Raw genomic sequence first — 11,705 nt, 5'->3', positions numbered from 1 at the left:
TTTAAAAAACAAAAAAACCCCAAAAACAGCAGTATCTGAACTGAAAAAAACAATTACATTACTCCATAATCAGAAACCAGAACCGTAAACAGTCTTGACAAATGGACAATAATAAAGCCTCAGACTACGTATATTTCCATAGAATATTTGAGTTTGTGTAATTGTGTGTGTGTTTGCAGTTGAGTTAAGGTTGTCTGAATAGCCTACTGCTGTGTATTAATATGTGAGACTGCAGCTGGTAGTACCACTCACTCAATCTCTTCCTTTTTGGATGTAGTCCCATCTCCGCTGACTAAGACCAAGCCCTAAGTGCTCTGTTTTATTTTATTTGCGAGGTGGCTGTTGTTTACTCAAATATCTTCAGAGAGATAGAGTGCAGTGGAAGCCAGTTCACCACCTGCGTTTGCAGGGAGCGTCTCTCCTCTGCGGGTTGTGAATTTGAGACCAACACTGACCAAAGCAAACATTATTCGGAGGTTGAAGGTCATAGCAGCTGCACTGAGTTCACTCCCAATCATTAATTATCATTGTCAGTTAAAAGAAATGTCCAAAAGCTTTAAAAAGGTTACAAACTTTGGATTCTGATTCAGTATGTTTAATGAAAACTGCTTTTTTGTACTTTAAATTTCAGTTTTCTGCCTGTCATTGAAATGGCCACGATGCATCAGTGGTTAACCTGTGTTTTCTGTGACCAGTCCATAACCTCTCCTCATCCTCACTCTGTGCACCTCTTATCTGTGAGTCATCAAACCGAGGGAGTGTTTCAACGGAAATGTGCGCTCTTTGAGCCAACTTTAATATGCAAAATGTCAAACCATCTCCAAAAATTGTTGCTGATTCAGTGTCGTAATACCAGTAGCTCATCTTTCTTCATAATCCTGCCTCCCTCCTGACGCCCTGTTTTTGGACAGTTTATAGAATTTTCCTGTTACCTCTGAGAATAAAAGCATAAAACAACGTGAGCGTTTTCTCATCTGCTGGAGTCTCTTTGGTGTTGTAACCTGCGGTTTTTCTCTGTTGCAATATCTTCTGATATCCAAATGCTGATTTTGTAATGGCACAAGGGGGGTTTTTGTGGAAGTTACTTTGGGTGTGTCTGTAAAAGCAACTTGACCACATATTTTAAACTTGGCAAAAATGTTTGTGTTGGTTTGACATAATATATAGGTTTATATATTCAAGTTTTTACAACAGTTTCTGTGTATTTTGAACTGTGTATAGTTGTAGGCTATGCTAAAGTTATGATAATATTTGCGCTGCTTTTTTAAAATTTATAAGTCATTTACTACAGCTATGGTGTCATAACGCAGTTTAGTGTGCATGACAAAGAGAATATGATGACATTGTGCTTGAGGACAATAAGAAGTCTGCGTACGTGTGGATTGACATACGTTTTTGCCAATGTTTAATCGTGTAGGAATGTGTTTCACCGTATTGTACCGTTTTATGTGAGAATAGCTATAAGGATTAATGTGATTATAGACAGACTTTGCCTACTTTTTTTTTTGTATCTTAAAACAAACCTTGTTTAAGTTTTTTCGTGCCTTGCGTGAGAACTTGGATTTTACAACGTGGAGCTAGAACACGGGTCAAAACCATGATACCTTGCAGAGTAAGTGGCTGAGGAACTGATATGTTGAAACGGCCACTATAGTGTCTTTGAGAGATTCGGATGCTCTAGGTTTAGAGTCAGACCATATCACTGCCCCAGAGCGTTAGTATTTGACGAACTGGGTATAAGAGTCAAACAACCAATCAACTATCTTTTTCCAGATTCACGGGAACCCTTTTAACCCCCTGGGCCCTAAGCTGTTTTTACCTAGTTTTGGTTTGCCTGGACCTTTTGTGTAATAATGCACTTAAAACCTCAGTCTCTCAATGCACAATGAAGTTATATACATCTTTGTTTCAGGACAACCTTGGCTATCAAAATATTTAGGCTGTAGTGGTGTCACTTGAATATACAAATAGTTATGAGATCATAAAGACAAAAGAAAAAACAAGACGGAAATTGAATTGTACAGATCTTGAGTGATAAATCACCCAAAAGTATTAAGTACAAGCTTTTTTGCTGTAGAAAAGAAAAGTTCTCCCAAGTGTTGAGAATCAGAAAGTGAAAAAATAAACATTAAAACTATTATAGTTCAAAAAAATGGACGCACATCCAAAAAAAAGTCCCACCCTTTTTTGTTTGCAGTTGTTTGTGTGTCCCATTATCTGTACTTTTCTGCAAAGCAGCTCCTTTTTGTGCTGCTGCAGAGGGCCACATCACAGTCCTGACACTTCAGAGAGGGCCCCGATCCTCCTGCCTGCTCTGCCTGCAGTCAACACAGAGTTTACATCCATATGAGGCCCTGCTGCTTGTTACACTGTCTCCTGATTAACCCTTGTCTCATTATTATTATTAGTATTAGTATTAGTATTATTATTATAGGGACTACCAGTGTTTATCCTAATGCAGGAGGCGCTGCTAATAACAGAGCGATAGCTACAGCAGGATTAGACCAATCACAGTGCAGTTTGCTCCAGATGACGTATGGCACTGAAGGCGGATACAAAGCGTCTGTCTGTCTTCCGATTGGACGACAAGACCAAAACAAACCTCTGACCTCTCTCCAAAGGAACTATGGGAAGCCAATATGGCGTTTAGCATCGATGCTAATATACTCTTATCACCGAAATATGAGTAAAATATGGACGGAAGACACCCAATATCGGATCTACCATCACGGATTTACAACGTCCCGGAAAAACACCCGATTTCCGGGGCTGAACAGAGAGGCTGCTTAAAGCGCACAGCCGGGAGCTAAACACTGCCGAAAAAAGTAAGACATCCGACCTACGGTCGCAGTTAGACACTTTTCATAAAGTGGGACACATTACAGTCGCTACGCCGGGCTCAGAGGGTTTTTAAATAAACCAAATTTTAGGTATTTGGAGCAAGAAAGACTGAAGTTTTCCATGCAAGAAAGTATAGATAAGCATTTTGGACGTTTCATTTAATCGGAAAATTGGACAAAATGTTAATACCAACTCTGGATTTTGACTCAATATGTTGCCAGTGACTTGCTTTTTCTACTTATCTTTTTTTAATATTAAAATACATTATCTGATACGTTATCTGCATGTCCCTTGAAATGGCAGTGATGTGTCTGTTGTTAACCTGCGTGTTTCAAAGTTGCATTGACCGAGACCAAGAGGAACTGCTGTTTATTCCTCATATTACTTTCTTTTTGTGTCTTTGAGTCTTTTTTTAAATTTCAGTTTTTTTGGCATGAATGTCCAAAAAATAGCACATTTCAAATGAGGTTGGTGGGAGTAAAATAATTAAGTAATAAAGTAATCCTCTAACTGTCGTCCAGCTGTATGTAGAATAGCTCATCCCTCCCTCCTTCATATCAGTAAATAGTTAAAATGGGAGGATTCAGAATGGACATGCACACGCATGCACACACACACCTACACGCGCACACACACCTACGTACACACGCGCACACACAGACACAGACACACACACACACACACACACACACACACACACACTGCTTGTTTGTAAGTAGAGCAGGGAGGGACCATCCGGGCCTCACTGAGCCTCACTGATCCAGATGCAACCTGCTGAAACAAAAGAGACCTTCACACATAGAAATGTTGGACAAAGAGGCATAAAATACTCCTGGGGTCACATGAACACACATGCGCACTGGCACATATAATAATAATAATAATAACTTTATTTATATAGCACCTTTAAAATCAGTTGTTTACAAAGTGCTTTGACAAACATAGAAGGCACATGTTTGATTTTTTCACACATTACACATTCACTTTACCCTGCTTCATTGACTTTTTACTGAATGTTGTCGTATATATATATATATATATATATATATATATATATATATATATGTGTGTATATATGCACTGTATAATGTGTTATTGTTGTCATTTGGTGTATTCTAAATTGTGAAAAAAAAACCCCAAACAAACAACATGATCTCCAACCCGTGTTTAGACCCACACAGCTAAATTGGTCAGATCATTAGTAAATGCATGTTTTTACCTTACAGCTCCAGAACTATTACTGTTTAAAAAGCTTGTTTAAGCCAGGTAATTATTTGGAATGACGATGGTTATATATTGCAAACTATTTTAAGAAATTCATTATAAGACAGTGTTTCAAAGGTATTGGACATGCAAAAAACATCTTTTTGCATGTACATTATTTATTAAACTTTTATGATAGAAGGATTTTCAAAGCAGCTGGTGTTAAAGAAATATTTGTTTCTGTCTGAGGGCGTTGAATCAGAGAGAGAAAGGGAAAGAAGAGACAGTCCTTAATTTAAAGACGCTCCACCCTTACATGAGTCCGCTGCGTATGGAAAAACAAAATATTTCCCGGGTCACTGAGATCTCTGTGTTTCTAGAGAAAGCACTGGGGGTAAGGTAGAGGAGTTTTCATTTGAAGATAATTTGTTGTTCATTCGGCAGGAATGTGTTCCATTGGCCGTGGGGGCCATCAATCTTCAAACCAGATTGGTTGACTGGTCGGATGCCTTAGTGCTCCTCTGGGACCAGAGGCAGCCATGTTAATTTGGAGAGTGGAAAGCTTGTGTGATCGTCTTTCTTTATGTACGTATCTGTGTTTATATGTTCCCCAAGAAAAAGTAAGAAAAGACAGAACAAAGACGAGGAGCAGCGGACTGACTGTCTTGGCGCTGCTGGCTTATTTCTCAGCCTGAGTCCTATCAGAGATCACAAGGCTTATCATGATGGATCAGTGTACATTTATCAGCAAAACACAGGACAGAAGACACAAACACGTCTTTGTGTTCAAAAGTCAACCCCACTGAAGCTAGAAGGAGATTTTAAGAACATTTTTTGATGCACCAAGGATACAAGATGTGCTTTTTGGGATAGACCAGCCTTTGTTAGTTAAGTGCACAAACAATAGTAGCATCTTGGGTTTTGGATTTTGTTGAACACTTAATTTTATTTAAAAACAGACTTAATAAAACAATGGACATAGATTCTAGGACATTGCCCATTGGTTTGTGGACTGGAGTCCTGTTTTGGAGCCTGGGTTCTGTATATGGCCATTTCCGTCTTGTTTTTGGGGTGCAGAAGTGACCATATTTGAATATAAGGTCTGGTATGTGTAACATAGAGAAACCCAGTAATGAGACCTAAGACCTGAAATATCTGTTTGCATTTCAGCAGATCTGATTCCCTCCTCTCAATGTTATTTTTTGAGTGATTTTTGGTTAGAAGCCTGAAATAAGGTCTTCGGTTAAAACTCGAGACTTTTACCTTTTGTTCTTCAATATGAAATACATCAGTAAATACCCCACTCACAAACTCTGGAGCTCTTATGTGTCTTAACAAAGGCAGCTGCTAACAAGTGGCTAAATAATACTACAGAACATCATCATGCCAAACCGCGCAGAACACGGCTTTACAGTCTGGTAGCGATGGCTATGCGACCGTAGTGTAGTTTGTCTTAGCCTAACATCAGCTTTTACTTCTGGTGATTGCATTTAGGCTTCAAAAAATTCTAAAAGTGGTTCATTTGTGGAGATTATCATGCTGAACAAAATATGTAAGTATCACGAACATTTACTTGCCACAGAGCTTATTTTCTGCAATGATCCAATGGAAAAATCCCATAGGCTTTTGATATATTGGCATATATTTATCTGCAAAAAAACAATATTATGCATCCCTAGTTTAAGGTTAACAAACAAACAAACAAGACAATGACTTTTACAGTGTTTGTAAAAAGAAGTGATGCTGTAAGTCAGAATTTGCTGACAAAGATTCAGACTGGAGCGATTTTATTAACTTGTGAGTCAGCATAAACACTGAGTTGCAGATTGCACTTCTACAAGTGCCCATTTTACATCTATTTGTATGTTTTTTGTACCGTATATTGTACAGACAGAATAGTTTGTCAGTCATACAAGCTCACACTTCATTAAAACAACATCTTTTTTATTCCCCACGTCAGCCACTGTCTGGCCCTGAAGGAAACAACATAAGTCATGTACGCGAGTAAAAAAGCAAGCAGACTCGGTGTGTGTGTGTGTGTGTGTGTGTGTGTGTGTGTGTGTGTGCGCGCGCGCACATGTACTTTTATTTCCAGGGCCCTCGTTGATGGCTGAACAAAGTAGTCTGACACACTGATTCCTCTCCTCATGACAAGCACTTTTAACACCGCGCTCCTCCTGCCTCCCTCGTCCGCTCCTCCTCACCCTCGCTCTCTCTCTGTTCCTTGCGGAGTTGAAGAGTTGAATCATGGGTCAGCAGTTCTTTGCGCAGAGACAGACTAGATTTCCAGATGGTGAAGTCACCATCTATCTCTGCTAGATACACCCAAACTCACAGTTACGCGCACACACATGCACACGTATATCAAGTGCCCACACATTTACTGTAATTGCACAAACGGTAAACAAAAACACATCTGACTGTACCTGCTCTGCTTCCTCTGAGTGTAAAACAAATTGAGACGTCAGTGCTCTAATTGGTTGCAGGGGAAGAGCATGATGGGAAGAAAAGCGCTGAATGGACATTTTGGTTAAGAGGGGAAAACCCACTTTAACTGTGATGCTTCAAGGCAGTCTGTGTGTATGTGTGCGTGTGTGTTTGCATCGGCCAGTGGCAGTTAGCCAGCGTCTTTGGCCTGTTGAACTTCCATTTGTCTTGGATGGGAAGAACACAGGCTCAGGAAAATACAAACGTGTCCCGAAGTGTTCAACTCATGTTCAAGTTAGAGGACTCGTTAGAGAACGTTTTCGTTAATTATACAGAGGACTGGATGTGTTCAGCTGTTTTAAACTCAGTACGTTTACATGATGTTAGGAAGAGTTGAATCACTGTTTTAGTCCGACTAAAACTGGACTTGTAATTTCATGTAAACATGATGGTCCCACTGAAATCGGACTAAATTGGATTTCTCAAAGTTGGACTAACACACCGAGATTATAATATTTTTTACACCTCAGTCAGACTTTAACTGGTGTAGGTGTTCTCTGCCTTCTCTCGGTCACTGTGTCGGCCTCCCTCAGTGGTTAGAAATAGTGATTATTCATTATTTAAGAGGGGGAAAGGGGTTCTCCAAAATGCTCCAAAGTGCTTTTATATTATATTAAGAACTGAGGAGGAACTTGCGTGGACATACAACTTTAAATGGTAGAATTTTGTATTATAGTAATATTTTAAATAAAAAAAGTCACACCCCAGCCCCCCCTGAGTGAGTTTGCTCAGTGCCTTTGATTACATGTAGCCTACGTGATGCGGCAGTTTTCTACCCTAAAGTTGTTGTAAATAAGCAGTCGTGATTGTGATTTGGTCTGTAACAACTAGTGGCTCTATGGCAGAGTTGGACATACTTCTATCACCAAGTCATTTCCCCCCGATGCTCGTATTCGGGGACAAGCACAGTAGTCCAGTTAAATGGCCTAATTGAGCAAAAACCGTAGCTCGACTTAACTGTGCACGTGAACGTACTGATGTGTTGCAGTGGCTTCATAGATTATGTTTCCATCTCAGTTCTTTTGAATTCTGTTTGTTTTCCAGATCTGATGGGAATCATTGAGGTTCTGAAGATTTGTTTATTAAAAATAGCTTTCCAGTTCCAGTTACTGGTGTCTGGTACTACGTGTGATGGTGTCTGTGTGCGCATGTTTGGTTGCCATGGCCACAAGACAGCTGACGAAGGCAGAAGCATCAGTTAGAGAGAGATAAGCTTGAATAGGCCTGCAGTCTCAGACCAGCAGTGGTGGCAGTCCTCAAGGACAACACACACACACACACACACACACACACACACACACACACACACACACACACACACACACACACACACACACACACACACACACACACACACACACACACAAAAAGTATGTGTGAAAGGAAGATACTGACACAGGAAGTGAGACAAGGCAAAGGTCAGAAAACAATAATGTGATTCTTTTCAGTTTGGTTACAGACTTTCTCAGTTACATGGACTCCTCTAAAGCAACAATGTGCTCTCTTCTCATCAGACTTAAACCTGAGGGTTAGCCGGCTGATTGTTAAAAGGTTTGGACTGAGCTAGCTGGTTGACAAGTTACCCAGGAAAGCTTGTAGTTCAACCCCATATCTCAAGTAGGAACATTCAGAGATGGACAGTATCTCAGTACGTGATTTATGTCCACTAGCGGTGGACATAAATCGGTAGCGGTGCAAGGAGACGTGCTGTATTTTCTGTAGTGACTGTAAAAATGGACGTCGACACCTTGACATCACCCACCGGTTTGTGGACTCCCTTTTTAAAATGTTGAGTTTAAAACAAAACAAAAACTAAATAAACTAACTAAACTACTAAACTAAAGAAAATAATGACGGTATGTGGTGCAGTATGATTCGTACCAATTTGATTGCAATAAAAACTTTAAAAATATAATAAAAATTCGAGTTTGCCATTTTGACTGTTGCCATCTTGAAAAATCTGGATTCAGAAGTGAGAGAGTGGAGCTCAGTCTAATGTTAGTTGCCAGCATGGTTAACACAGTGCATTTACAACTACGGAGAACTGTAATAATGACAATATACACTGGCAGGAGTTTACCAGTCAAATTAAAAACAAGCCTGGACTGATGGTCCATAGTGGAGTTTTGGTTTTCTTTAAAGGAGCTTCATCAACCATCAGTCTAGGCTTGTTTTTAATTTGACTGGTTTACTAAAGTAAGAAAAGTAAGCTCTTGTTGCACACTAGAGCTAAACTCCCTTAAACTCTCCCCATTCAAATGTTTTACTTATATTTTCTCTTTATTTGTGTCTGTCTTAATGTTACTTCAGTATTTCCATCCAATCAGTTTCTGCTCATCTCCCATCTGTCTAAAGCAGTTTTAAACCATTGAAGCAAAAAAAAAAAAAAAAGCATTACCTACCAGGAATATAAAACTCAAAAATTCTGCAAAATACTTTTTAAGGCAACCAAAGCGTTGCGTTCAACTTTCACAAACCAAAAACACACTGAAATAGCAGCTATGTGCACTTTGTTGCCTTTGGTTTTGATGTACAAACGCTTGTTCACATAAAAAAAGCTTTTTGCATTTTTATTTATTTATTTTTTTTATTTGTTTTTTCAATTTAAGCAAATTTTAGCATTTCCGCTTTGGTAGCAAAATTCAAATTGAGCATAAAAAGGTGGGTGGCAATGCACCTCAAAAGTCTCTCTTATTACAAATTTCAGAGTTGGTACATTTTCCCACAACAGTTTTGGGCCTCAAAAGCTAATTTCATGTTTCATGCTTTATTTTTCATGAGTGTTTTTTTAAGGAGACATAAACTTAAAGTAATGTATGTTGTGGAGATGATCACCTTGATTGACAGGTGTCTCAGCCTGTCACAGACAGCTGCAGCTACACTCAGACAGCTCCTCTGTTGTCCACATTTGGTAATGAAGATATGGCAATGAGCAGGAAAACAAAATCTCAGCTTCAAAATGTCCCTGGACATCAGAAACATTACCTCATCATTTTTCTATTCTGGGAGCTGGCTGCACAGACCGCTGTGTCACAGTGACCTTAATTACGAAGCAAATCTGACTCATCAGGCCTGTCAGTATACCCAAAACATTTCACCTACACCACAGCAGACCATGTTCATTTTTATGTTATTTATCTGCTTATTGATTATATTAAGGTTAAGCCAGAGGGTTCATTTTCATCACATTTCCCTCAACAGGTTGATTCATTCATGTATAATCATGTTAAATGCAAAATGTGGTAACTTATTAAATGTGTACTGAAAAAATCTCTGAAGGCATTAACAGCATAAATCGACCAATTTCATTTTAAGAAATTCATTATCAGTTACTTTTGTTTTTTTTTTTCATCAAGAGAACTCAATGTGGAGAAAGTCGGAAGTGTTAGAGTTTGTCTGTTGCAGCCTGAAGATGCTTCATCATAGTTGTCCTCCTCTCTCATATTCTCCCCCACTGTGTCTTTAGGCCATCTGAAGTTATGGCTTCAGGGTCACAAACAGGTCTCCAGCTTGTTTCTTGTGGGTCAGCCTTTTCTGTAACATGATGAAGTTAAGACTGCAAGAAGTGTTGAGGGAGGGAGGAAGGCAGGAGTGGCTCAGACAAAAACAGAGAAGAGTTGCTCTCTTTAATGACTGATAGTAACAGGTTAAAAAAAGCTAAACACGCAGACACAAGATTATATTTATTATTTATGTATAAGAACAGAATTAATTAATGGTCAGCAATTATTTGCGAAGTTAGTTTTTGTCGTTATTTGGCGCGTTATTTGGCACGCGCGCACTTAATGTAAGGAAGAAAACGTTATTTTATTTTTGTTTTGATCGGTGGCTGTTAGTTTTAAGATGGACTGATGGTTAAAGTTAGACTGTATTTTATTTAGCGCTTCACCACTTGTGGTGAAATATGATGTTTGCATTGAATAAGCCTTTAACCTCCTTTAAACCAGATGCTCCGACCAACACACACACACACACACACACACACACACACACACACAGGGAGAGAGAGAGAGAGATTATAATAATGAACAGATAAAAGAGAGGGCACGGAATTAAGAGGAAAGCTGACCGTGTCAGGACATTTGATGATACTATTATTACTACTACTATATCATAACAATTTACGGTTTAATTTATATTATTGATTTATATTATTATAATATATATTATTGTTAAAGTAAATGAATACCTATACGTGTTGTAAAAAAATATATAGATTTATTTAAATGACACTAAATAATGTCCGCCTCTCGTTTACTTCATATGTGCTCGAGGTTTTTACGTTCTAAAATTAAATATATATGTAAACGAATGATGCTCAAGAGTCACAGGCCTTTTCTAAATGGTTTTAAATTATAAAACCACCATTCAGAAAAAAAATCAAACTTAAAAAAGATTATTATTGGCTATTAAAAAGCGAAAGCCTCAAAGCCTAAATTCGCAAGATTTATTGCCACGCGGGCCACATGATCTGCGAGCGACGATTAAAAGGCTTACAGTTTAAATGACACCTCTTATCCTTTTTTATCAAGATGATTTGCAAATATGAGAATAATTGTCTAATCAAATGAAAGTGTTTTTATTGCCCGAACACTCTGAATCCGTTTTCAGAGAGAAGCTGATGTCTTTTATTTGGTTTTGACTTCGATGCGCCAGCGCGCGGCCAGGCCTCGTGCTCACACGTCCTTCTGTGCAGGTGAATTTTCGGGTTTCAATACGACGATCTCACATTATGGTTTCAATGCTGCCGGATTTTTTCGTTTGCACGTGTCTTAAAAGTGCTCATACGATAGTTGTTGATGTAAAATTTATAACACTGTGTGAGAATATAACCCCGAAAAAAAATGAATTAGCTGAAACACATCTCGCACCTCAGCCTCTCAGCCATGAAGATTTGTCTCTCTAATCCTCTGAAACGACAGGAAAGTTCTTTTTTTTCTTGCCAAGGGTTATTTTATTTTATTTTTTTAAATTTTTTTGCAAATGACCCAAAATCTAAAAATGACATTTTTTTTATTTTCTATTTTTATTTTAGTCACTGATATGAGTTCAGATATTTATTTTCCTGCAGTTTTGTGTGTGTGTGTATGTGTGCATGCACTGTTCTGCATACAGTAAATGAATGAAGTCAGAGGGCTCCTGTCCCTCATCACCTCCTGACTCCACCTCCTACC

Source organism: Plectropomus leopardus, chromosome 7, assembly GCF_026936395.1.
Source record: "Plectropomus leopardus strain MGB_pleo_1.0 chromosome 7, ASM2693639v1, whole genome shotgun sequence".
Taxonomy (NCBI): Eukaryota; Metazoa; Chordata; class Actinopteri; order Perciformes; family Serranidae; genus Plectropomus; species Plectropomus leopardus.
Note: the sequence above shows the minus strand (reverse complement) of the source record.